Source organism: Staurois parvus, unplaced genomic scaffold (assembly GCF_062004578.1).
Source record: "Staurois parvus isolate SC_StPar_1 unplaced genomic scaffold, SC_StPar_1.0 ptg000402l, whole genome shotgun sequence".
Lineage (NCBI taxonomy): Eukaryota > Metazoa > Chordata > Amphibia > Anura > Ranidae > Staurois > Staurois parvus.
In genome coordinates, this window is record NW_028318198.1 from 9,878,468 (window position 1) to 9,901,885 (window position 23,418).

A 23,418-nucleotide genomic window follows, 5' to 3' on the forward strand; every position below is an offset into this window, starting at 1 on the left:
ACGTTGTTGCAACGTCACAGCATGAGGAGTCGGTATAGGGGCCCATGGCAGATTAGGGGCCTGGCAGCAGTTATGGGAGGCCCATAATCTGCCAGCACCCTATGACAAAAAATGGAACACACCAGCAGTGTGAGGAGACCTGAAAGTGGCACATGGCAGAGTGTGGCGATGGAGACAGCAGCAATGGGAGGCCGTACAGGGACCCATGAGAGACTCTGGACCTGGCAGCAGCATGAGGAGGCGGTATATAGGGGCCTACGGCAGATTAGGGGCCTGGCAGCAGCTATAGGAGGCCCGTAATCTGCCAGCACCCTATGTCAAAAAATTCAACACACCAGCAGTGTGTGAGGAGACCTGAAAGTGGCACATGGCAGAGTGTGGCGATGGAGACAGCAGCAATGGGAGGCCGTACAGGGACCCATGACAGACTCTGGACTTGGCAGCAGCATGAGGAGGCGGTATATAGGGGCTTATGGCAGATTAGGGGCCTGGCAGCAGCTATAGGAGGCCCGTAATCTGCCAGCACCCTATGTCAAAAAATTCAACACACCAGCAGTGTGAGGAGACCTGAAAGTGGCACATGGCAGCAGAGTGTGGCGATGGAGACAGCAGCAATGGGAGGCCGTACAGGGACCCATGACAGACTCTGAACTTGGCAGCAGCATGAGGAGGCGGTATATAGGGGCCCATGGCAGATTAAGGGCCTGGCAGCAGCTATAGGAGGCCCGTAATCTGCCAGCACCCTATGTCAAAAAATTCAACACACCAGCAGTGTGTGAGGAGAAATGAAAGTGGCACATGGCAGCAGAGTGTGGCGATGGAGACAGCAGCAATGGGAGGCCGTACAGGGACCCATGACAGACTCTGAACTTGGCAGCAGCATGAGGAGGCGGTATATAGGGGCCCATGGCAGATTAGGGGCCTGGCAGCAGCGATAGGAGGCCCGTAATCTGCCAGCACCCTATGTCAAAAAATTTAACACACCAGCAGTGTGAAGAGACCTGAAAGTGGCACATGGCAGCAGAGTGTGGCGATGGAGACAGCAGCAATGGGAGGCCGTACAGGGACCATGACAGACTCTGGACTTGGCAGCAGCATGAGGAGGCGGTATATAGGGGCCCATGGCAGATTAGGGGCCTGGCAGCAGCTATGTGAGGCCCGTAATCTGCCTGCACCCTATGTCAAAAAATTTAACACACCAGCAGTGTGAAGAGACCTGAAAGTGGCACATGGCAGCAGACTGTGGCGATGGAGACAGCAGCAATGGGAGGCCGTACAGGGACCATGACAGACTCTGGACTTGGCAGCAGCATGAGGAGGCGGTATATAGGGGCCCATGGCAGATTAGGGGCCTGCCAGCAGCTATGTGAGGCCCGTAATCTGCCTGCACCCTATGTCAAAAAATTTAACACACCAGCAGTGTGAAGAGACCTGAAAGTGGCACATGGCAGCAGACTGTGGCGATGGAGACAGCAGCAATGGGAGGCCGTACAGGGACCATGACAGACTCTGGACTTGGCAGCAGCATGAGGAGGCGGTATATAGGGGCCCATGGCAGATTAGGGGCCTGGCAGCAGCTATGTGAGGCCCGTAATCTGCCTGCACCCTATGTCAAAAAATTTAACACACCAGCAGTGTGAAGAGACCTGAAAGTGGCACATGGCAGCAGAGTGTGGCGATGGAGACAGCAGCAATGGGAGGCCGTACAGGGACCATGACAGACTCTGGACTTGGCAGCAGCATGAGGAGGCGGTATATAGGGGCCCATGGCAGATTAGGGGCCTGGCAGCAGCTATGTGAGGCCCGTAATCTGCCTGCACCCTATGTCAAAAAATTTAACACACCAGCAGTGTGAAGAGACCTGAAAGTGGCACATGGCAGCAGACTGTGGCGATGGAGACAGCAGCAATGGGAGGCCGTACAGGGACCATGACAGACTCTGGACTTGGCAGCAGCATGAGGAGGCGGTATATAGGGGCCCATGGCAGATTAGGGGCCTGCCAGCAGCTATGTGAGGCCCGTAATCTGCCTGCACCCTATGTCAAAAAATTTAACACACCAGCAGTGTGAAGAGACCTGAAAGTGGCACATGGCAGCAGAGTGTGGCGATGGAGACAGCAGCAATGGGAGGCCGTACAGGGACCCATGACAGACTCTGGACTTGGCAGCAGCATGAGGAGGCGGTATATAGGGGCCCATGGCAGATTAGGGGCCTGGCAGCAGCTATAGGAGGCCCGTAATCTGCCAGCACCCTATGTCAAAAAATTCAACACACCAGCAGTGTGTGAGGAGAAATGAAAGTGGCACATGGCAGAGTGTGGCGATGGAGACAGCAGCAATGGGAGGCCGTACAGGGACCCATGACAGACTCTGGACTTGGCAGCAGCATGAGGAGGCGGTATATAGGGGCCCATGGCAGATTAGGGGCCTGGCAGCAGCTATAGGAGGCCCGTAATCTGCCAGCACCCTATGTCAAAAAATTCAACACACCAGCAGTGTGAGGAGACCTGAAAGTGGCACATGGCAGAGTGTGGCGATGGAGACAGCAGCAATGGGAGGCCGTACAGGGACCCATGACAGACTCTGAACTTGGCAGCAGCATGAGGAGGCGGTATATAGGGGCCCATGGCAGATTAGGGGCCTGGCAGCAGCTATGGGAGGCCCGTAATCTGCCAGCACCCTATGTCAAAAAATTCTACACACCAGCAGTGTGTGAGGAGACCTGAAAGTGGCACATGGCAGAGTGTGGCGATGGAGACAGCAGCAATGGGAGGCCGTACAGGGACCCATGACAGACTCTGGACTTGGCAGCAGCATGAGGAGGCGGTATATAGGGGCCCATGGCAGATTAGGGGCCTGGCAGCAGCTATGGGAGGCCCGTAATCTGCCTGCACCCTATGTCAAAAAATTTAACACACCAGCAGTGTGAAGAGACCTGAAAGTGGCACATGGCAGAGTGTGGCGATGGAGACAGCAGCAATGGGAGGCCGTACAGGGACCATGACAGACTCTGGACTTGGCAGCAGCATGAGGAGGCGGTATATAGGGGCCCATGGCAGATTAGGGGCCTGGCAGCAGCTATGTGAGGCCCGTAATCTGCCTGCACCCTATGTCAAAAAATTTAACACACCAGCAGTGTGAAGAGACCTGAAAGTGGCACATGGCAGCAGAGTGTGGCGATGGAGACAGCAGCAATGGGAGGCCGTACAGGGACCCATGAGAGACTCTGGACTTGGCAGCAGCATGAGGAGGCGGTATATAGGGGCCCATGGCAGATTAGGGGCCTGGCAGCAGCTATGTGAGGCCCGTAATCTGCCTGCACCCTATGTCAAAAAATTTAACACACCAGCAGTGTGAAGAGACCTGAAAGTGGCACATGGCAGCAGACTGTGGCGATGGAGACAGCAGCAATGGGAGGCCGTACAGGGACCATGACAGACTCTGGACTTGGCAGCAGCATGAGGAGGCGGTATATAGGGGCCCATGGCAGATTAGGGGCCTGGCAGCAGCTATGTGAGGCCCGTAATCTGCCTGCACCCTATGTCAAAAAATTTAACACACCAGCAGTGTGAAGAGACCTGAAAGTGGCACATGGCAGCAGACTGTGGCGATGGAGACAGCAGCAATGGGAGGCCGTACAGGGACCATGACAGACTCTGGACTTGGCAGCAGCATGAGGAGGCGGTATATAGGGGCCCATGGCAGATTAGGGGCCTGCCAGCAGCTATGTGAGGCCCGTAATCTGCCTGCACCCTATGTCAAAAAATTTAACACACCAGCAGTGTGAAGAGACCTGAAAGTGGCACATGGCAGCAGACTGTGGCGATGGAGACAGCAGCAATGGGAGGCCGTACAGGGACCATGACAGACTCTGGACTTGGCAGCAGCATGAGGAGGCGGTATATAGGGGCCCATGGCAGATTAGGGGCCTGCCAGCAGCTATGTGAGGCCCGTAATCTGCCTGCACCCTATGTCAAAAAATTTAACACACCAGCAGTGTGAAGAGACCTGAAAGTGGCACATGGCAGCAGAGTGTGGCGATGGAGACAGCAGCAATGGGAGGCCGTACAGGGACCCATGACAGACTCTGGACTTGGCAGCAGCATGAGGAGGCGGTATATAGGGGCCCATGGCAGATTAGGGGCCTGGCAGCAGCTATAGGAGGCCCGTAATCTGCCAGCACCCTATGTCAAAAAATTCAACACACCAGCAGTGTGAGGAGACCTGAAAGTGGCACATGGCAGAGTGTGGCGATGGAGACAGCAGCAATGGGAGGCCGTACAGGGACCCATGACAGACTCTGAACTTGGCAGCAGCATGAGGAGGCGGTATATAGGGGCCCATGGCAGATTAGGGGCCTGGCAGCAGCTATGTGAGGCCCGTAATCTGCCTGCACCCTATGTCAAAAAATTTAACACACCAGCAGTGTGAAGAGACCTGAAAGTGGCACATGGCAGCAGACTGTGGCGATGGAGACAGCAGCAATGGGAGGCCGTACAGGGACCATGACAGACTCTGGACTTGGCAGCAGCATGAGGAGGCGGTATATAGGGGCCCATGGCAGATTAGGGGCCTGGCAGCAGCTATGTGAGGCCCGTAATCTGCCTGCACCCTATGTCAAAAAATTTAACACACCAGCAGTGTGAAGAGACCTGAAAGTGGCACATGGCAGCAGAGTGTGGCGATGGAGACAGCAGCAATGGGAGGCCGTACAGGGACCCATGAGAGACTCTAGACTTGGCAGCAGCATGAGGAGGCGGTATATAGGGGCCCATGGCAGATTAGGGGCCTGGCAGCAGCTATGTGAGGCCCGTAATCTGCCTGCACCCTATGTCAAAAAATTAAACACACCAGCAGTGTGAAGAGACCTGAAAGTGGCACATGGCAGCAGAGTGTGGCGATGGAGACAGCAGCAATGGGAGGCCGTACAGGGACCCATGAGAGACTCTAGACTTGGCAGCAGCATGAGGAGGCGGTATATAGGGGCCCATGGCAGATTAGGGGCCTGGCAGCAGCTATGTGAGGCCCGTAATCTGCCTGCACCCTATGTCAAAAAATTAAACACACCAGCAGTGTGAAGAGACCTGAAAGTGGCACATGGCAGCAGAGTGTGGCGATGGAGACAGCAGCAATGGGAGGCCGTACAGGGACCATGACAGACTCTGGACTTGGCAGCAGCATGAGGAGGCGGTATATAGGGGCCCATGGCAGATTAGGGGCCTGGCAGCAGCTATGTGAGGCCCGTAATCTGCCTGCACCCTATGTCAAAAAATTTAACACACCAGCAGTGTGAAGAGACCTGAAAGTGGCACATGGCAGCAGAGTGTGGCGATGGAGACAGCAGCAATGGGAGGCCGTACAGGGACCATGACAGACTCTGGACTTGGCAGCAGCATGAGGAGGCGGTATATAGGGGCCCATGGCAGATTAGGGGCCTGGCAGCAGCTATGTGAGGCCCGTAATCTGCCTGCACCCTATGTCAAAAAATTAAACACACCAGCAGTGTGTGAGGAGACCTGAAAGTGGCACATGGCAGAGTGTGGCGATGGAGACAGCAGCAATGGGAGGCCGTACAGGGACCCATGAGAGACTCTGGCACTGGCAGCAGCATGAGGAGGCGGTATATAGGGGCCTATGGCAGATTAGGGGCCTGGCAGCAGCTATGGGAGGCCCGTAATCTGCCAGCACCCTATGTCAAAAAACTGAACACACCAGCAGTGTGAGGAGACCTGAAAGTGGCACATGGCAGAGTGTGGCGATGGAGACAGCAGCAATGGGAGGCCGTACAGGGACCCATGACAGACTCTGGACCTGGCAGCAGCATGAGGAGGCGGTATATAGGGGCCTATGGCAGATTAGGGGCCCGTAATCTGCCAGCACCCTATGTCAAAAAACTGAACACACCAGTAGTGTGTGAGGAGACCTGAAAGTGGCACATGGCAGAGTGTGGCGATGGAGACAGCAGCAATGGGAGGCCGTACAGGGACCCATGAGAGACTCTGGACCTGGCAGCAGCATGAGGAGGCGGTATATAGGGGCCTATGGCAGATTAGGGGCCTGGCAGCAGCTATGGGAGGCCCGTAATCTGCCAGCACCCTATGTCAAAAAACTGAACACACCAGCAGTGTGTGAGGAGACCTGAAAGTGGCACATGGCAGAGTGTGGCGATGGAGACAGCAGCAATGGGAGGCCGTACAGGGACCCATGAGAGACTCTGGCACTGGCAGCAGCATGAGGAGGCGGTATATAGGGGCCTATGGCAGATTAGGGGCCTGGCAGCAGCTATGGGAGGCCCGTAATCTGCCAGCACCCTATGTCAAAAAATTCAACACACCAGCAGTGTGAGGAGACCTGAAAGTGGCACATGGCAGAGTGTGGCGATGGAGACAGCAGCAATGGGAGGCCGTACAGGGACCCATGACAGACTCTGGACCTGGCAGCAGCATGAGGAGGCGGTATATAGGGGCCTATGGCAGATTAGGGGCCCGTAATCTGCCAGCACCCTATGTCAAAAAACTGAACACACCAGTAGTGTGTGAGGAGACCTGAAAGTGGCACATGGCAGAGTGTGGCGATGGAGACAGCAGCAATGGGAGGCCGTACAGGGACCCATGAGAGACTCTGGACCTGGCAGCAGCATGAGGAGGCGGTATATAGGGGCCTATGGCAGATTAGGGGCCTGGCAGCAGCTATGGGAGGCCCGTAATCTGCCAGCACCCTATGTCAAAAAACTGAACACACCAGCAGTGTGTGAGGAGACCTGAAAGTGGCACATGGCAGAGTGTGGCGATGGAGACAGCAGCAATGGGAGGCCGTACAGGGACCCATGAGAGACTCTGGACCTGGCAGCAGCATGAGGAGGCGGTATATAGGGGCCTATGGCAGATTAGGGGCCTGGCAGCAGCTATAGGAGGCCCATAATCTGCCAGCACCCTATGTCAAAAAATTCAACACACCAGCAGTGTGAGGAGACCTGAAAGTGGCACATGGCATGAGACACTGTGGACCTGGCAGCAGCATGAGGAGGCGGTATATAGGGGCCCATGGCAGATTAGGGGCCTGGCAGCAGCTATGGGAGGCCCGTAATCTGCCAGCACCCTATGTCAAAAAACTGAACACACCAGCAGTGTGTGAGGAGACCTGAAAGTGGCACATGGCAGAGTGTGGCGATGGAGACAGCAGCAATGGGAGGTCTCCCATTGTCCCAACATGGCCCAAATAGTCCCAACATGGGCCCCCTGGCCACGCTTGACTTTCTGGCCACATAGTCGACATACGGCTACGTTTACTTCCTCGGGCGGCTTGACGAAATATTGCCACACCGCCGAGTAGGAAACTTTGCCCCCGATACTCCTCACTGGCTGACTGCTGCTTCCTCCGTGCACACCGGCACCACTACTGGCCGTGGTGGTAGGCTGCAGTGGAGCTGGTGCTCTACTCCGTGGCCGTTTGGCTCCACTGACACTGCTTCCACTGACACTGCTGCGACCCTGCTGCTGTCTCCTGGGCAACCCACCGACTGTTTCGCTCACTGCCAAGCTGCCACCCTCTTCTCCTGATGATGCGGAAGAAATTGCCTGATGACGACGAGGCTGCCAAGTGCGATCAACCTCCTCATCATCAAGTAGGGTCTCCGCCTCACTACTAGCCCCCTCGGCTGCGTCTGGGTCAGGAGACAGACCTGTCTCCAGACCGGCTACCGGGCCACTCTCCTCGCCACTACTTCTTCGCCTAGCTGCTGAAAAGGCGGATGTCTCCCCCCGTTCCTGACCGCCCTCTGTTAGCTCTTCCTCACTGTACAGTGGGGCTGAGCCCACAGCATGCGATACTTCGCTTGGTGAGGGAACACCAAAGGACAGGGGCAGGTAGAGGACACGTGATTTCAGTGGGCTAGGTCCCGGGCCATGCCAACTAACGTTTGTGTCTGACGTACCCACCGACCGTTGGCTGTAGGTGTCAGAGGTGACCTGGAAAGAGGAAGACGACCGAGCCAACCAATCGATAACGGCAGGGTTGTCGGTGGAGACACGACCGCTGGATGACACCGGGAGCACTGGCCTCTGGCTGCGAATAGTGCTGCCTCGACCCCTTCCTCTGCTGCCACGTCTGCTCGCTCCTAAAACATTGCCTCCTCTGCCACTCCTCTGCATGTTGTCTGACATACTATTTAATTCAACGATTATGTGTCCCTGAGTAACAATTCTGTGTCCCTGAGTAACAATTCTGTGTCTGTGCGAGTAACAATTCTGTGGCCCTAAGTAACAGTTCTGTGGCCCTCAGTAACAATTCTGTGTCTGTCCCTGAGTAACAATTCTGTGGCCCTAACTAAAGTTTCTGTGGCCCTAAGTAACAATTCTCTGGCACTCAGTAACAATTCTGTCTGTCCCTGAGTAACAATTCTGTGGCCCTAATAACGTTTCTGTGGCCCTAAGTAACAATTATCTGGCACTCAGTAACAATTCTGTCTGTCCCTGAGTAACAATTCTCTGGCACTCAGTAACAATTCTGTCTGTCCCTGAGTAACAATTCTCTGGCACTCAGTAACAATTCTGTCTGTCCCTGAGTATGAATTCTGTGGCCCTGAGTAACAATTCTGTGTCTGCGCGAGTAACAATTCTGTGTCTGTGCAAGTAACAATTTTGTGTCTGTGCGAGTAACAATTCTCTGGCACTCAGTAACAATTCTGTCTGTCCCTGAGTAACAATTCTCTGGCACTCAGTAACAATTCTGTCTGTCCCTGAGTAACAATTCTCTGGCACTCAGTAACAATTCTGTCTGTCCCTGAGTAACAATTCTCTGGCACTCAGTAACAATTCTGTCTGTCCCTGAGTAACAATTCTCTGGCGCTCAGTAACAATTCTGTCTGTCCCTGAGTATGAATTCTGTGGCCCTGAGTAACAATTCTGTGTCTGTGCGAGTAACAATTCTGTGTCTGTGCAAGTAACAATTTTGTGTCTGTGCGAGTAACAATTCTCTGGCACTCAGTAACAATTCTGTCTGTCCCTGAGTAACAATTCTCTGGCACTCAGTAACAATTCTGTCTGTCCCTGAGTAACAATTCTCTGGCACTCAGTAACAATTCTGTCTGTCCCTGAGTAACAATTCTCTGGCACTCAGTAACAATTCTGTCTGTCCCTGAGTATGAATTCTGTGGCCCTGAGTAACAATTCTGTGTCTGCGCGAGTAACAATTCTGTGTCTGTGCAAGTAACAATTTTGTGTCTGTGCGAGTAACAATTCTCTGGCACTCAGTAACAATTCTGTCTGTCCCTGAGTAACAATTCTCTGGCACTCAGTAACAATTCTGTCTGTCCCTGAGTAACAATTCTCTGGCACTCAGTAACAATTCTGTCTGTCCCTGAGTAACAATTCTCTGGCACTCAGTAACAATTCTGTCTGTCCCTGAGTAACAATTCTCTGGCGCTCAGTAACAATTCTGTCTGTCCCTGAGTATGAATTCTGTGGCCCTGAGTAACAATTCTGTGTCTGTGCGAGTAACAATTCTGTGTCTGTGCAAGTAACAATTTTGTGTCTGTGCGAGTAACAATTCTCTGGCACTCAGTAACAATTCTGTCTGTCCCTGAGTAACAATTCTCTGGCACTCAGTAACAATTCTGTCTGTCCCTGAGTAACAATTCTCTGGCACTCAGTAACAATTCTGTCTGTCCCTGAGTAACAATTCTCTGGCACTCAGTAACAATTCTGTCTGTCCCTGAGTATGAATTCTGTGGCCCTGAGTAACAATTCTGTGTCTGCGCGAGTAACAATTCTGTGTCTGTGCAAGTAACAATTTTGTGTCTGTGCGAGTAACAATTCTCTGGCACTCAGTAACAATTCTGTCTGTCCCTGAGTAACAATTCTCTGGCACTCAGTAACAATTCTGTCTGTCCCTGAGTAACAATTCTCTGGCACTCAGTAACAATTCTGTCTGTCCCTGAGTATGAATTCTGTGGCCCTGAGTAACAATTCTGTGTCTGCGCGAGTAACAATTCTGTGTCTGTGCAAGTAACAATTTTGTGTCTGTGCGAGTAACAATTCTCTGGCACTCAGTAACAATTCTGTCTGTCCCTGAGTAACAATTCTCTGGCACTCAGTAACAATTCTGTCTGTCCCTGAGTAACAATTCTCTGGCACTCAGTAACAATTCTGTCTGTCCCTGAGTAACAATTCTCTGGCACTCAGTAACAATTCTGTCTGTCCCTGAGTAACAATTCTCTGGCACTCAGTAACAATTCTGTCTGTCCCTGAGTAACAATTCTCTGGCACTCAGTAACAATTCTGTCTGTCCCTGAGTAACAATTCTCTGGCACTCAGTAACAATTCTGTCTATCCCTGAGTATGAATTCTGTGGCCCTGAGTAACAATTCTGTGTCTGTGCGAGTAACAATTCTGTGTCTGTGCAAGTAACAATTTTGTGTCTGTGCGAGTAACAATTCTCTGGCACTCAGTAACAATTCTGTCTGTCCCTGAGTAACAATTCTCTGGCACTCAGTAACAATTCTGTCTGTCCCTGAGTAACAATTCTCTGGCACTCAGTAACAATTCTGTCTGTCCCTGAGTATGAATTCTGTGGCCCTGAGTAACAATTCTGTGTCTGTGCGAGTAACAATTCTGTGTCTGTGCAAGTAACAATTTTGTGTCTGTGCGAGTAACAATTCTCTGGCACTCAGTAACAATTCTGTCTGTCCCTGAGTAACAATTCTCTGGCACTCAGTAACAATTCTGTCTGTCCCTGAGTAACAATTCTCTGGCACTCAGTAACAATTCTGTCTGTCCCTGAGTATGAATTCTGTGGCCCTGAGTAACAATTCTGTGTCTGTGCGAGTAACAATTCTGTGTCTGTGCAAGTAACAATTTTGTGTCTGTGCGAGTAACAATTCTCTGGCACTCAGTAACAATTCTGTCTGTCCCTGAGTAACAATTCTCTGGCACTCAGTAACAATTCTGTCTGTCCCTGAGTAACAATTCTCTGGCACTCAGTAACAATTCTGTCTGTCCCTGAGTATGAATTCTGTGGCCCTGAGTAACAATTCTGTGTCTGTGCGAGTAACAATTCTGTGTCTGTGCAAGTAACAATTTTGTGTCTGTGCGAGTAACAATTCTCTGGCACTCAGTAACAATTCTGTCTGTCCCTGAGTAACAATTCTCTGGCACTCAGTAACAATTCTGTCTGTCCCTGAGTAACAATTCTCTGGCACTCAGTAACAATTCTGTCTGTCCCTGAGTAACAATTCTCTGGCACTCAGTAACAATTCTGTCTGTCCCTGAGTAACAATTCTCTGGCGCTCAGTAACAATTCTGTCTGTCCCTGAGTATGAATTCTGTGGCCCTGAGTAACAATTCTGTGTCTGTGCGAGTAACAATTCTGTGTCTGTGCAAGTAACAATTTTGTGTCTGTGCGAGTAACAATTCTCTGGCACTCAGTAACAATTCTGTCTGTCCCTGAGTAACAATTCTCTGGCACTCAGTAACAATTCTGTCTGTCCCTGAGTAACAATTCTCTGGCACTCAGTAACAATTCTGTCTGTCCCTGAGTATGAATTCTGTGGCCCTGAGTAACAATTCTGTGTCTGCGCGAGTAACAATTCTGTGTCTGTGCAAGTAACAATTTTGTGTCTGTGCGAGTAACAATTCTCTGGCACTCAGTAACAATTCTGTCTGTCCCTGAGTAACAATTCTCTGGCACTCAGTAACAATTCTGTCTGTCCCTGAGTAACAATTCTCTGGCACTCAGTAACAATTCTGTCTGTCCCTGAGTAACAATTCTCTGGCACTCAGTAACAATTCTGTCTGTCCCTGAGTAACAATTCTCTGGCACTCAGTAACAATTCTGTCTGTCCCTGAGTAACAATTCTCTGGCACTCAGTAACAATTCTGTCTGTCCCTGAGTAACAATTCTCTGGCACTCAGTAACAATTCTGTCTGTCCCTGAGTAACAATTCTCTGGCACTCAGTAACAATTCTGTCTGTCCCTGAGTAACAATTCTGTCTGTCCCTGAGAATGAATTCTGTGGCCCTGAGTAAGAATTCTCTGGCACTCAGTAACAATTCTGTCTGTCCCTGAGTAACAATTCTCTGGCACTCAGTAACAATTCTGTCTGTCCCTGAGTAAAAATTCTGTGGCCCTAATAACGTTTCTGTGGCCCTAAGTAACAATTCTCTGGCACTGAGTAACAATTCTGTCTGTCCCTGAGTATGAATTCTGTGGCCCTAACTAGCGTTTCTTTGTCCCTAAATAACGATTCTGTGGCCCTCATTAACAAGTCTGTGTCCCTGAGTAATGGTTCTCTGTCCCTAAGTAACTTCTCTCTGTCCCCAATTCTCGTTTCTGTGGCCCTAACTCTGTCCCTGTCCCTAGTACAGAGCGGTCTGCCTCTGTTCAATGACTGCAGGCAAATGAAGATTTCCAAAATGGCCGCTATATATACCTCGACCATTACACAGTGCTGGCTGGCTGGCTGCTGATTGGCTGATGCGATCACATGTCGTTGAGGAATGCATTATGGGGCAGCGCGCCTTGTCTGCGCGCCTTCCCCGACATCCCCGCTCCGTCGCCGCACATGTCAGCCGCCATTTTCGGAAAAATTTCGATTCGCGCGTCCGAATTAGGCTGTTTTTCGGATTCGGCACGAATCGAAATTTTTCCGATATTCGACTCGAATTCCACTTCGGATACTTCGATTCGCTCATCTCTAGTTGCAACCTTTAACTTTACAGCAGTCCCTCACATCTGTGTTCCACTAGCAGTTCTCAGGGCCTCCATCCCTTCCCAAAACCAAACAGAGCTTCCTTTTTTTTTCCAGGAAGGACTATCGGCCTTCAAGAGCCAAAAGAAACCCAGTTTCTTCTGATTTGTGTTTGTCAGTTAGCTGACGACACATCGTCTCCCGGTTGCACGAGTGAGTTCTCTCTGTACCTGTGTCACATCTAATTACTGTGTGGCTCTCACCTGCATGAGCACTAGTCTGAGAGAGCCAGAGATTATGCGAAATGTAGTTTCTTCACAGGAAGTGTCAGTTTCCACACTACAGAGAGGGGTCATGCATTAACCCATGCAAAGCCATGCCGAATGCCTCATGTTTCAGCACAAACAGAATCTGCTGAAACAGGAATGTGAAGATTTACTCTACTATAGACTGTGCGTACAGTTCAACAAATGACACTATCAAACTACATGATCAGTGCATCATTTTTGCAGGGAGGAAGGTTTACCGTGCCTTTAAAAGAATAACTCCTCTTTTGTTGAGAAAAAAACAATTCCCTTTGGCGATCAGTGTACATTGCAAGGATTTGAACAAACTTTGTTGCAGAGTCCTACCTGTTTCTGCTCTGAAGAAATTGCTCTTTGTTAGATCATGTCTTGTGCAGGACTGATTCCTGAACGGGAGTGATTTTTCTTTTTTTTTTTCTTCAGATCAGATGAAGCACTTGCGGGGCTATAATGGGGAGAGTGTCATGGCCTGCGTTCCCTTAGATGTGATTAACCCTTGAGGAGAATCTCAGGTGAGCTGACATTTTTGTTGCAGAGGATGACTAGAATCTGACTTGTATCTTAGTGCAGACATCTGGGAAAATCAGTGAGCCAATCACACAAGCAGTAAATGACATCTCTGAGGGCGTTCCCTATACCAACTTTGTACGCAACTCCTTCAGGTTGCCTTATTGCATTGAATTGTACAGAAAATGACAGTGCTGCAGTTTGAAATGGAAAGGTCCCTTTTTAATATGGTGTGTGTTGCAATTCTATATATGCTATATTTTCTTATTTGCTTCCCATGAAAGTGGAGTCATCCTATAAGCTTCACATGTACAGTAGACAGCCAATGTCAACCGCAAGTCGAAATATGTGGTTAGTATGCTTCCAAGAAAAATCTTGATTGCTGCCACTAATTTTGCCCCGTCCAGAGAAGCACTCAGCAGGGTTTTGCACCTGGTCACAACCATCTCACCATGTGCCGACAAGGCCGGTTTAAAGCAAAGGCTGGAGATGCCGGGGATTGAACCCGGGGCCTCACACATGCAAAGCGTGCGCTCTACCACTGAGCTACATCCCCCTTGCTAACCTAGACTGTGTGCCTTTTTTTCCCTCACAAAACAGTACATAGTGCGGCACCCTTGATCTCGGCACCAAGCCCTCCCACTAGCATTCCAAAGCAGTAGTTTGGGTTCCTTCACTTCCCAATTCCAACCACAGCTTGGTTTTTTTTTTCTTTTCAGGAGGAACTTGGACTTTGGAGAGACAGAAGAAACCCGGCTTATTCCTATTTGTGTTTGTCAGCTGGCTACCAGAAACTCATGGAAACAATGAAGACTGGCTGTTTTTGCAAAAGGAAGAAGAGAAACACAAATTCCCTTTCCAACAGACCATAAAGAGACGCAGACACAATGGAGATTCAGATGGTTAAAATGTAGATTTTTGCATTTGACAGTGCAGGGAGAAGTTTGGTTGCCCATTTCCACTGTGAGGTAGTTGTTGGACAAATAGCTACAAAGCACATGGTTTGCATGCACTTTTCATGGGAACAGCAAGGCGCCAACGTTAACAACAAGTCGAGCGGACAGAATGCTTTCTAGGGAATTCTTCCTTGCGGCTTGTTTCCTATTAATGCCACCATTTTTTACCAATCCAGACAAGTTCTCATCAGGGTCAAGGTCCATTGCGCTGATCATTAGGCAAAGCAGCATGTGCTGGAGGGTGACTTAACTCTGTTTGAGATAAAGGGTGGAGATGCCGGGGGTTGAACCTGGGACCTCACACATGCGAAGCGTGCGCTCTACCACTGAGCTACATCCCCCATGCTCTGTTGTGGCACTATGCTTCGTGTGATGCAAAAGTGCAAAATGAGACAAAGGTCAAAGTTAACAACCCCAGTCTGTCTTCTCCACTCCTACATGCTAATGGCTTAGGAGGGTGAGCCCAGAAATGTGTATGTAAGGGTTGTTGTGGCAAAATGTTTTTTAGTCATGTACCTGTGTAGCAGCATCTGAGTTGCGGCTGCTTCCCTTGGAGTATCATAAGTGCCACCCGGATATTTATACGAGCTTGGCCAAGGGATGCTTGTCCTTCCGCAATAGTCAGTTTACACAGTCTACGGGGGAATTTATCATAGTAGTAGTACATGTACAAAAGCAGCCAATATGTGGAAGTGCAGACTGCTATGGCATTGATTTCAGTATGTCATGAGTCATGACGATCAGGGAGTGACTGGAAAATGAAGTATGGAATCGACCAATTACTGCTTAGATTACTGAGTTTCAAGAGAGTGCTATTTTGAGGGCTCCTTCACACACCTTTCACCGTCCTCTGAAAAATTAGCTGTGGAGCACCTGTAACCTTTGGGAGACAGAAGTAAGCCTGTTTATCATGATTTGTGTGTGTCGGTTAAGAGGCTCCCAGAGTCTCCAGATTGAAAAATGTTCCTCCATTGGGCTTTGCATATTTACTGTATAAAAGGGAAACGGCCTTCCAGTCTTGCGTTTACCATTAAGTCTGTATTGCGCAAAGAGCTCATTTGGGGAGCCGGGTGGGGGCTTCGCCCAGTGGACCATTCTGCCTCATCGTGAAGGATTGGTTGGAGATGCCGGGGATTGAACCCGGGGCCTCACACATGCAAAGCGTGCGCTCTACCACTGAGCTACATCCCCCTCTTGTGTAGAGAGTTCTGTGCCTTTATTTTTTCCACAAAACTCTACCCGATGTTGCAACCTTTAACTTTACAGCAGTCCCTCACATCTGTGTTCCACTAGCAGTTCTCAGGGCCTCCATCCCTTCCCAAAACCAAACAGAGCTTCCTTTTTTTTTCCAGGAAGGACTATCGGCCTTCAAGAGCCAAAAGAAACCCAGTTTCTTCTGATTTGTGTTTGTCAGTTAGCTGACGACACATCGTCTCCCGGTTGCACGAGTGAGTTCTCTCTGTACCTGTGTCACATCTAATTACTGTGTGGCTCTCACCTGCATGAGCACTAGTCTGAGAGAGCCAGAGATTATGCGAAATGTAGTTTCTTCACAGGAAGTGTCAGTTTCCACACTACAGAGAGGGGTCATGCATTAACCCATGCAAAGCCATGCCGAATGCCTCATGTTTCAGCACAAACAGAATCTGCTGAAACAGGAATGTGAAGATTTACTCTACTATAGACTCTGCGTACAGTTCAACAAATGACACTATCAAACTACATGATCAGTGCATCATTTTTGCAGGGAGGAAGGTTTACCGTGCCTTTAAAAGAATAACTCCTCTTTTGTTGAGAAAAAAACAATTCCCTTTGGCGATCAGTGTACATTGCAAGGATTTGAACAAACTTTGTTGCAGAGTCCTACCTGTTTCTGCTCTGAAGAAATTGCTCTTTGTTAGATCATGTCTTGTGCAGGACTGATTCCTGAACGGGAGTGATTTTTCTTTTTTTTTTTCTTCAGATCAGATGAAGCACTTGCGGGGCTATAATGGGGAGAGTGTCATGGCCTGCGTTCCCTTAGATGTGATTAACCCTTGAGGAGAATCTCAGGTGAGCTGACATTTTTGTTGCAGAGGATGACTAGAATCTGACTTGTATCTTAGTGCAGACATCTGGGAAAATCAGTGAGCCAATCACACAAGCAGTAAATGACATCTCTGAGGGCGTTCCCTATACCAACTTTGTACGCAACTCCTTCAGGTTGCCTTATTGCATTGAATTGTACAGAAAATGACAGTGCTGCAGTTTGAAATGGAAAGGTCCCTTTTTAATATGGTGTGTGTTGCAATTCTATATATGCTATATTTTCTTATTTGCTTCCCATGAAAGTGGAGTCATCCTATAAGCTTCACATGTACAGTAGACAGCCAATGTCAACCGCAAGTCGAAATATGTGGTTAGTATGCTTCCAAGAAAAATCTTGATTGCTGCCACTAATTTTGCCCCGTCCAGAGAAGCACTCAGCAGGGTTTTGCACCTGGTCACAACCATCTCACCATGTGCCGACAAGGCCGGTTTAAAGCAAAGGCTGGAGATGCCGGGGATTGAACCCGGGGCCTCACACATGCAAAGCGTGCGCTCTACCACTGAGCTACATCCCCCTTGCTAACCTAGACTGTGTGCCTTTTTTTCCCTCACAAAACAGTACATAGTGCGGCACCCTTGATCTCGGCACCAAGCCCTCCCACTAGCATTCCAAAGCAGTAGTTTGGGTTCCTTCACTTCCCAATTCCAACCACAGCTTGGTTTTTTTTTTCTTTTCAGGAGGAACTTGGACTTTGGAGAGACAGAAGAAACCCGGCTTATTCCTATTTGTGTTTGTCAGCTGGCTACCAGAAACTCATGGAAACAATGAAGACTGGCTGTTTTTGCAAAAGGAAGAAGAGAAACACAAATTCCCTTTCCAACAGACCATAAAGAGACGCAGACACAATGGAGATTCAGATGGTTAAAATGTAGATTTTTGCATTTGACAGTGCAGGGAGAAGTTTGGTTGCCCATTTCCACTGTGAGGTAGTTGTTGGACAAATAGCTACAAAGCACATGGTTTGCATGCACTTTTCATGGGAACAGCAAGGCGCCAACGTTAACAACAAGTCGAGCGGACAGAATGCTTTCTAGGGAATTCTTCCTTGCGGCTTGTTTCCTATTAATGCCACCATTTTTTACCAATCCAGACAAGTTCTCATCAGGGTCAAGGTCCATTGCGCTGATCATTAGGCAAAGCAGCATGTGCTGGAGGGTGACTTAACTCTGTTTGAGATAAAGGGTGGAGATGCCGGGGGTTGAACCTGGGACCTCACACATGCGAAGCGTGCGCTCTACCACTGAGCTACATCCCCCATGCTCTGTTGTGGCACTATGCTTCGTGTGATGCAAAAGTGCAAAATGAGACAAAGGTCAAAGTTAACAACCCCAGTCTGTCTTCTCCACTCCTACATGCTAATGGCTTAGGAGGGTGAGCCCAGAAATGTGTATGTAAGGGTTGTTGTGGCAAAATGTTTTTTAGTCATGTACCTGTGTAGCAGCATCTGAGTTGCGGCTGCTTCCCTTGGAGTATCATAAGTGCCACCCGGATATTTATACGAGCTTGGCCAAGGGATGCTTGTCCTTCCGCAATAGTCAGTTTACACAGTCTACGGGGGAATTTATCATAGTAGTAGTACATGTACAAAAGCAGCCAATATGTGGAAGTGCAGACTGCTATGGCATTGATTTCAGTATGTCATGAGTCATGACGATCAGGGAGTGACTGGAAAATGAAGTATGGAATCGACCAATTACTGCTTAGATTACTGAGTTTCAAGAGAGTGCTATTTTGAGGGCTCCTTCACACACCTTTCACCGTCCTCTGAAAAATTAGCTGTGGAGCACCTGTAACCTTTGGGAGACAGAAGTAAGCCTGTTTATCATGATTTGTGTGTGTCGGTTAAGAGGCTCCCAGAGTCTCCAGATTGAAAAATGTTCCTCCATTGGGCTTTGCATATTTACTGTATAAAAGGGAAACGGCCTTCCAGTCTTGCGTTTACCATTAAGTCTGTATTGCGCAAAGAGCTCATTTGGGGAGCCGGGTGGGGGCTTCGCCCAGTGGACCATTCTGCCTCATCGTGAAGGATTGGTTGGAGATGCCGGGGATTGAACCCGGGGCCTCACACATGCAAAGCGTGCGCTCTACCACTGAGCTACATCCCCCTCTTGTGTAGAGAGTTCTGTGCCTTTATTTTTTCCACAAAACTCTACCCGATGTTGCAACCTTTAACTTTACAGCAGTCCCTCACATCTGTGTTCCACTAGCAGTTCTCAGGGCCTCCATCCCTTCCCAAAACCAAACAGAGCTTCCTTTTTTTTTCCAGGAAGGACTATCGGCCTTCAAGAGCCAAAAGAAACCCAGTTTCTTCTGATTTGTGTTTGTCAGTTAGCTGACGACACATCGTCTCCCGGTTGCACGAGTGAGTTCTCTCTGTACCTGTGTCACATCTAATTACTGTGTGGCTCTCACCTGCATGAGCACTAGTCTGAGAGAGCCAGAGATTATGCGAAATGTAGTTTCTTCACAGGAAGTGTCAGTTTCCACACTACAGAGAGGGGTCATGCATTAACCCATGCAAAGCCATGCCGAATGCCTCATGTTTCAGCACAAACAGAATCTGCTGAAACAGGAATGTGAAGATTTACTCTACTATAGACTCTGCGTACAGTTCAACAAATGACACTATCAAACTACATGATCAGTGCATCATTTTTGCAGGGAGGAAGGTTTACCGTGCCTTTAAAAGAATAACTCCTCTTTTGTTGAGAAAAAAACAATTCCCTTTGGCGATCAGTGTACATTGCAAGGATTTGAACAAACTTTGTTGCAGAGTCCTACCTGTTTCTGCTCTGAAGAAATTGCTCTTTGTTAGATCATGTCTTGTGCAGGACTGATTCCTGAACGGGAGTGATTTTTCTTTTTTTTTTTCTTCAGATCAGATGAAGCACTTGCGGGGCTATAATGGGGAGAGTGTCATGGCCTGCGTTCCCTTAGATGTGATTAACCCTTGAGGAGAATCTCAGGTGAGCTGACATTTTTGTTGCAGAGGATGACTAGAATCTGACTTGTATCTTAGTGCAGACATCTGGGAAAATCAGTGAGCCAATCACACAAGCAGTAAATGACATCTCTGAGGGCGTTCCCTATACCAACTTTGTACGCAACTCCTTCAGGTTGCCTTATTGCATTGAATTGTACAGAAAATGACAGTGCTGCAGTTTGAAATGGAAAGGTCCCTTTTTAATATGGTGTGTGTTGCAATTCTATATATGCTATATTTTCTTATTTGCTTCCCATGAAAGTGGAGTCATCCTATAAGCTTCACATGTACAGTAGACAGCCAATGTCAACCGCAAGTCGAAATATGTGGTTAGTATGCTTCCAAGAAAAATCTTGATTGCTGCCACTAATTTTGCCCCGTCCAGAGAAGCACTCAGCAGGGTTTTGCACCTGGTCACAACCATCTCACCATGTGCCGACAAGGCCGGTTTAAAGCAAAGGCTGGAGATGCCGGGGATTGAACCCGGGGCCTCACACATGCAAAGCGTGCGCTCTACCACTGAGCTACATCCCCCTTGCTAACCTAGACTGTGTGCCTTTTTTTCCCTCACAAAACAGTACATAGTGCGGCACCCTTGATCTCGGCACCAAGCCCTCCCACTAGCATTCCAAAGCAGTAGTTTGGGTTCCTTCACTTCCCAATTCCAACCACAGCTTGGTTTTTTTTTTCTTTTCAGGAGGAACTTGGACTTTGGAGAGACAGAAGAAACCCGGCTTATTCCTATTTGTGTTTGTCAGCTGGCTACCAGAAACTCATGGAAACAATGAAGACTGGCTGTTTTTGCAAAAGGAAGAAGAGAAACACAAATTCCCTTTCCAACAGACCATAAAGAGACGCAGACACAATGGAGATTCAGATGGTTAAAATGTAGATTTTTGCATTTGACAGTGCAGGGAGAAGTTTGGTTGCCCATTTCCACTGTGAGGTAGTTGTTGGACAAATAGCTACAAAGCACATGGTTTGCATGCACTTTTCATGGGAACAGCAAGGCGCCAACGTTAACAACAAGTCGATATAGAGCGGACAGAATGCTTTCTAGGGAATTCTTCCTTGCGGCTTGTTTCCTATTAATGCCACCATTTTTTACCAATCCAGACAAGTTCTCATCAGGGTCAAAGTCCATTGCGCTGATCATTAGGCAAAGCAGCATGTGCTGGAGGGTGACTTAACTCTGTTTGAGATAAAGGGTGGAGATGCCGGGGGTTGAACCCGGGACCTCACACATGCGAAGCGTGCGCTCTACCACTGAGCTACATCCCCCATGCTCTGTTGTGGCGCTATGCTTCGTGTGATGCAAAAGTGCAAAATGAGACAAAGGTCAAAGTTAACAACCCCAGTCTGTCTTCTCCACTCCTACATGCTAATGGCTTAGGAGGGTGAGCCCAGAAATGTGTATGTAAGGGTTGTTGTGGCAAAATGTTTTTTAGTCATGTACCTGTGTAGCAGCATCTGAGTTGCGGCTGCTTCCCTTGGAGTATCATAAGTGCCACCCGGATATTTATACGAGCTTGGCCAAGGGATGCTTGTCCTTCCGCAATAGTCAGTTTACACAGTCTACGGGGGAATTTATCATAGTAGTAGTACATGTACAAAAGCAGCCAATATGTGGAAGTGCAGACTGCTATGGCATTGATTTCAGTATGTCATGAGTCATGACGATCAGGGAGTGACTGGAAAATGAAGTATGGAATCGACCAATTACTGCTTAGATTACTGAGTTTCAAGAGAGTGCTATTTTGAGGGCTCCTTCACACACCTTTCACCGTCCTCTGAAAAATTAGCTGTGGAGCACCTGTAACCTTTGGGAGACAGAAGTAAGCCTGTTTATCATGATTTGTGTGTGTCGGTTAAGAGGCTCCCAGAGTCTCCAGATTGAAAAATGTTCCTCCATTGGGCTTTGCATATTTACTGTATAAAAGGGAAACGGCCTTCCAGTCTTGCGTTTACCATTAAGTCTGTATTGCGCAAAGAGCTCATTTGGGGAGCCGGGTGGGGGCTTCGCCCAGTGGACCATTCTTCCTCATCGTGAAGGATTGGTTGGAGATGCCGGGGATTGAACCCGGGGCCTCACACATGCAAAGCGTGCGCTCTACCACTGAGCTACATCCCCCTCTTGTGTAGAGAGTTCTGTGCCTTTATTTTTTCCACAAAACTCTACCCGATGTTGCAACCTTTAACTTTACAGCAGTCCCTCACATCTGTGTTCCACTAGCAGTTCTCAGGGCCTCCATCCCTTCCCAAAACCAAACAGAGCTTCCTTTTTTTTTCCAGGAAGGACTATCGGCCTTCAAGAGCCAAAAGAAACCCAGTTTCTTCTGATTTGTGTTTGTCAGTTAGCTGACGACACATCGTCTCCCGGTTGCACGAGTGAGTTCTCTCTGTACCTGTGTCACATCTAATTACTGTGTGGCTCTCACCTGCATGAGCACTAGTCTGAGAGAGCCAGAGATTATGCGAAATGTAGTTTCTTCACAGGAAGTGTCAGTTTCCACACTACAGAGAGGGGTCATGCATTAACCCATGCAAAGCCATGCCGAATGCCTCATGTTTCAGCACAAACAGAATCTGCTGAAACAGGAATGTGAAGATTTACTCTACTATAGACTGTGCGTACAGTTCAACAAATGACACTATCAAACTACATGATCAGTGCATCATTTTTGCAGGGAGGAAGGTTTACCGTGCCTTTAAAAGAATAACTCCTCTTTTGTTGAGAAAAAAACAATTCCCTTTGGCGATCAGTGTACATTGCAAGGATTTGAACAAACTTTGTTGCAGAGTCCTACCTGTTTCTGCTCTGAAGAAATTGCTCTTTGTTAGATCATGTCTTGTGCAGGACTGATTCCTGAACGGGAGTGATTTTTCTTTTTTTTTTTCTTCAGATCAGATGAAGCACTTGCGGGGCTATAATGGGGAGAGTGTCATGGCCTGCGTTCCCTTAGATGTGATTAACCCTTGAGGAGAATCTCAGGTGAGCTGACATTTTTGTTGCAGAGGATGACTAGAATCTGACTTGTATCTTAGTGCAGACATCTGGGAAAATCAGTGAGCCAATCACACAAGCAGTAAATGACATCTCTGAGGGCGTTCCCTATACCAACTTTGTACGCAACTCCTTCAGGTTGCCTTATTGCATTGAATTGTACAGAAAATGACAGTGCTGCAGTTTGAAATGGAAAGGTCCCTTTTTAATATGGTGTGTGTTGCAATTCTATATATGCTATATTTTCTTATTTGCTTCCCATGAAAGTGGAGTCATCCTATAAGCTTCACATGTACAGTAGACAGCCAATGTCAACCGCAAGTCGAAATATGTGGTTAGTATGCTTCCAAGAAAAATCTTGATTGCTGCCACTAATTTTGCCCCGTCCAGAGAAGCACTCAGCAGGGTTTTGCACCTGGTCACAACCATCTCACCATGTGCCGACAAGGCCGGTTTAAAGCAAAGGCTGGAGATGCCGGGGATTGAACCCGGGGCCTCACACATGCAAAGCGTGCGCTCTACCACTGAGCTACATCCCCCTTGCTAACCTAGACTGTGTGCCTTTTTTTCCCTCACAAAACAGTACATAGTGCGGCACCCTTGATCTCGGCACCAAGCCCTCCCACTAGCATTCCAAAGCAGTAGTTTGGGTTCCTTCACTTCCCAATTCCAACCACAGCTTGGTTTTTTTTTTCTTTTCAGGAGGAACTTGGACTTTGGAGAGACAGAAGAAACCCGGCTTATTCCTATTTGTGTTTGTCAGCTGGCTACCAGAAACTCATGGAAACAATGAAGACTGGCTGTTTTTGCAAAAGGAAGAAGAGAAACACAAATTCCCTTTCCAACAGACCATAAAGAGACGCAGACACAATGGAGATTCAGATGGTTA

At 48.6% G+C, this 23,418-nt stretch overlaps 10 non-coding genes across 10 annotated transcripts; all 10 read right to left on the reverse strand.

Moving 5' to 3' along the window:
• Positions 1-13,981: 13,981 nt before the first annotated feature.
• TRNAA-UGC (transfer RNA alanine (anticodon UGC)) lies at positions 13,982-14,053 on the reverse strand. The gene has a single exon. It is a non-coding gene; the product is annotated as a tRNA-Ala (tRNA).
• A 669-nt stretch (positions 14,054-14,722) lies between these two features.
• TRNAA-CGC (transfer RNA alanine (anticodon CGC)) lies at positions 14,723-14,794 on the reverse strand. The gene has a single exon. It is a non-coding gene; the product is annotated as a tRNA-Ala (tRNA).
• A 778-nt stretch (positions 14,795-15,572) lies between these two features.
• TRNAA-UGC (transfer RNA alanine (anticodon UGC)) lies at positions 15,573-15,644 on the reverse strand. Its single transcript has one exon. It is a non-coding gene; the product is annotated as a tRNA-Ala (tRNA).
• Positions 15,645-16,984: 1,340 nt separating this feature from the next.
• Positions 16,985-17,056, reverse strand: TRNAA-UGC (transfer RNA alanine (anticodon UGC)). The gene has a single exon. It is a non-coding gene; the product is annotated as a tRNA-Ala (tRNA).
• A 669-nt stretch (positions 17,057-17,725) lies between these two features.
• Positions 17,726-17,797, reverse strand: TRNAA-CGC (transfer RNA alanine (anticodon CGC)). Its single transcript has one exon. It is a non-coding gene; the product is annotated as a tRNA-Ala (tRNA).
• Positions 17,798-18,575: 778 nt separating this feature from the next.
• TRNAA-UGC (transfer RNA alanine (anticodon UGC)) lies at positions 18,576-18,647 on the reverse strand. Its single transcript has one exon. It is a non-coding gene; the product is annotated as a tRNA-Ala (tRNA).
• A 1,340-nt stretch (positions 18,648-19,987) lies between these two features.
• On the reverse strand, positions 19,988-20,059 carry TRNAA-UGC (transfer RNA alanine (anticodon UGC)). Its single transcript has one exon. It is a non-coding gene; the product is annotated as a tRNA-Ala (tRNA).
• A 675-nt stretch (positions 20,060-20,734) lies between these two features.
• TRNAA-CGC (transfer RNA alanine (anticodon CGC)) lies at positions 20,735-20,806 on the reverse strand. Its single transcript has one exon. It is a non-coding gene; the product is annotated as a tRNA-Ala (tRNA).
• Positions 20,807-21,584: 778 nt separating this feature from the next.
• Positions 21,585-21,656, reverse strand: TRNAA-UGC (transfer RNA alanine (anticodon UGC)). The gene has a single exon. It is a non-coding gene; the product is annotated as a tRNA-Ala (tRNA).
• A 1,340-nt stretch (positions 21,657-22,996) lies between these two features.
• TRNAA-UGC (transfer RNA alanine (anticodon UGC)) lies at positions 22,997-23,068 on the reverse strand. Its single transcript has one exon. It is a non-coding gene; the product is annotated as a tRNA-Ala (tRNA).
• Positions 23,069-23,418: the final 350 nt, after the last annotated feature.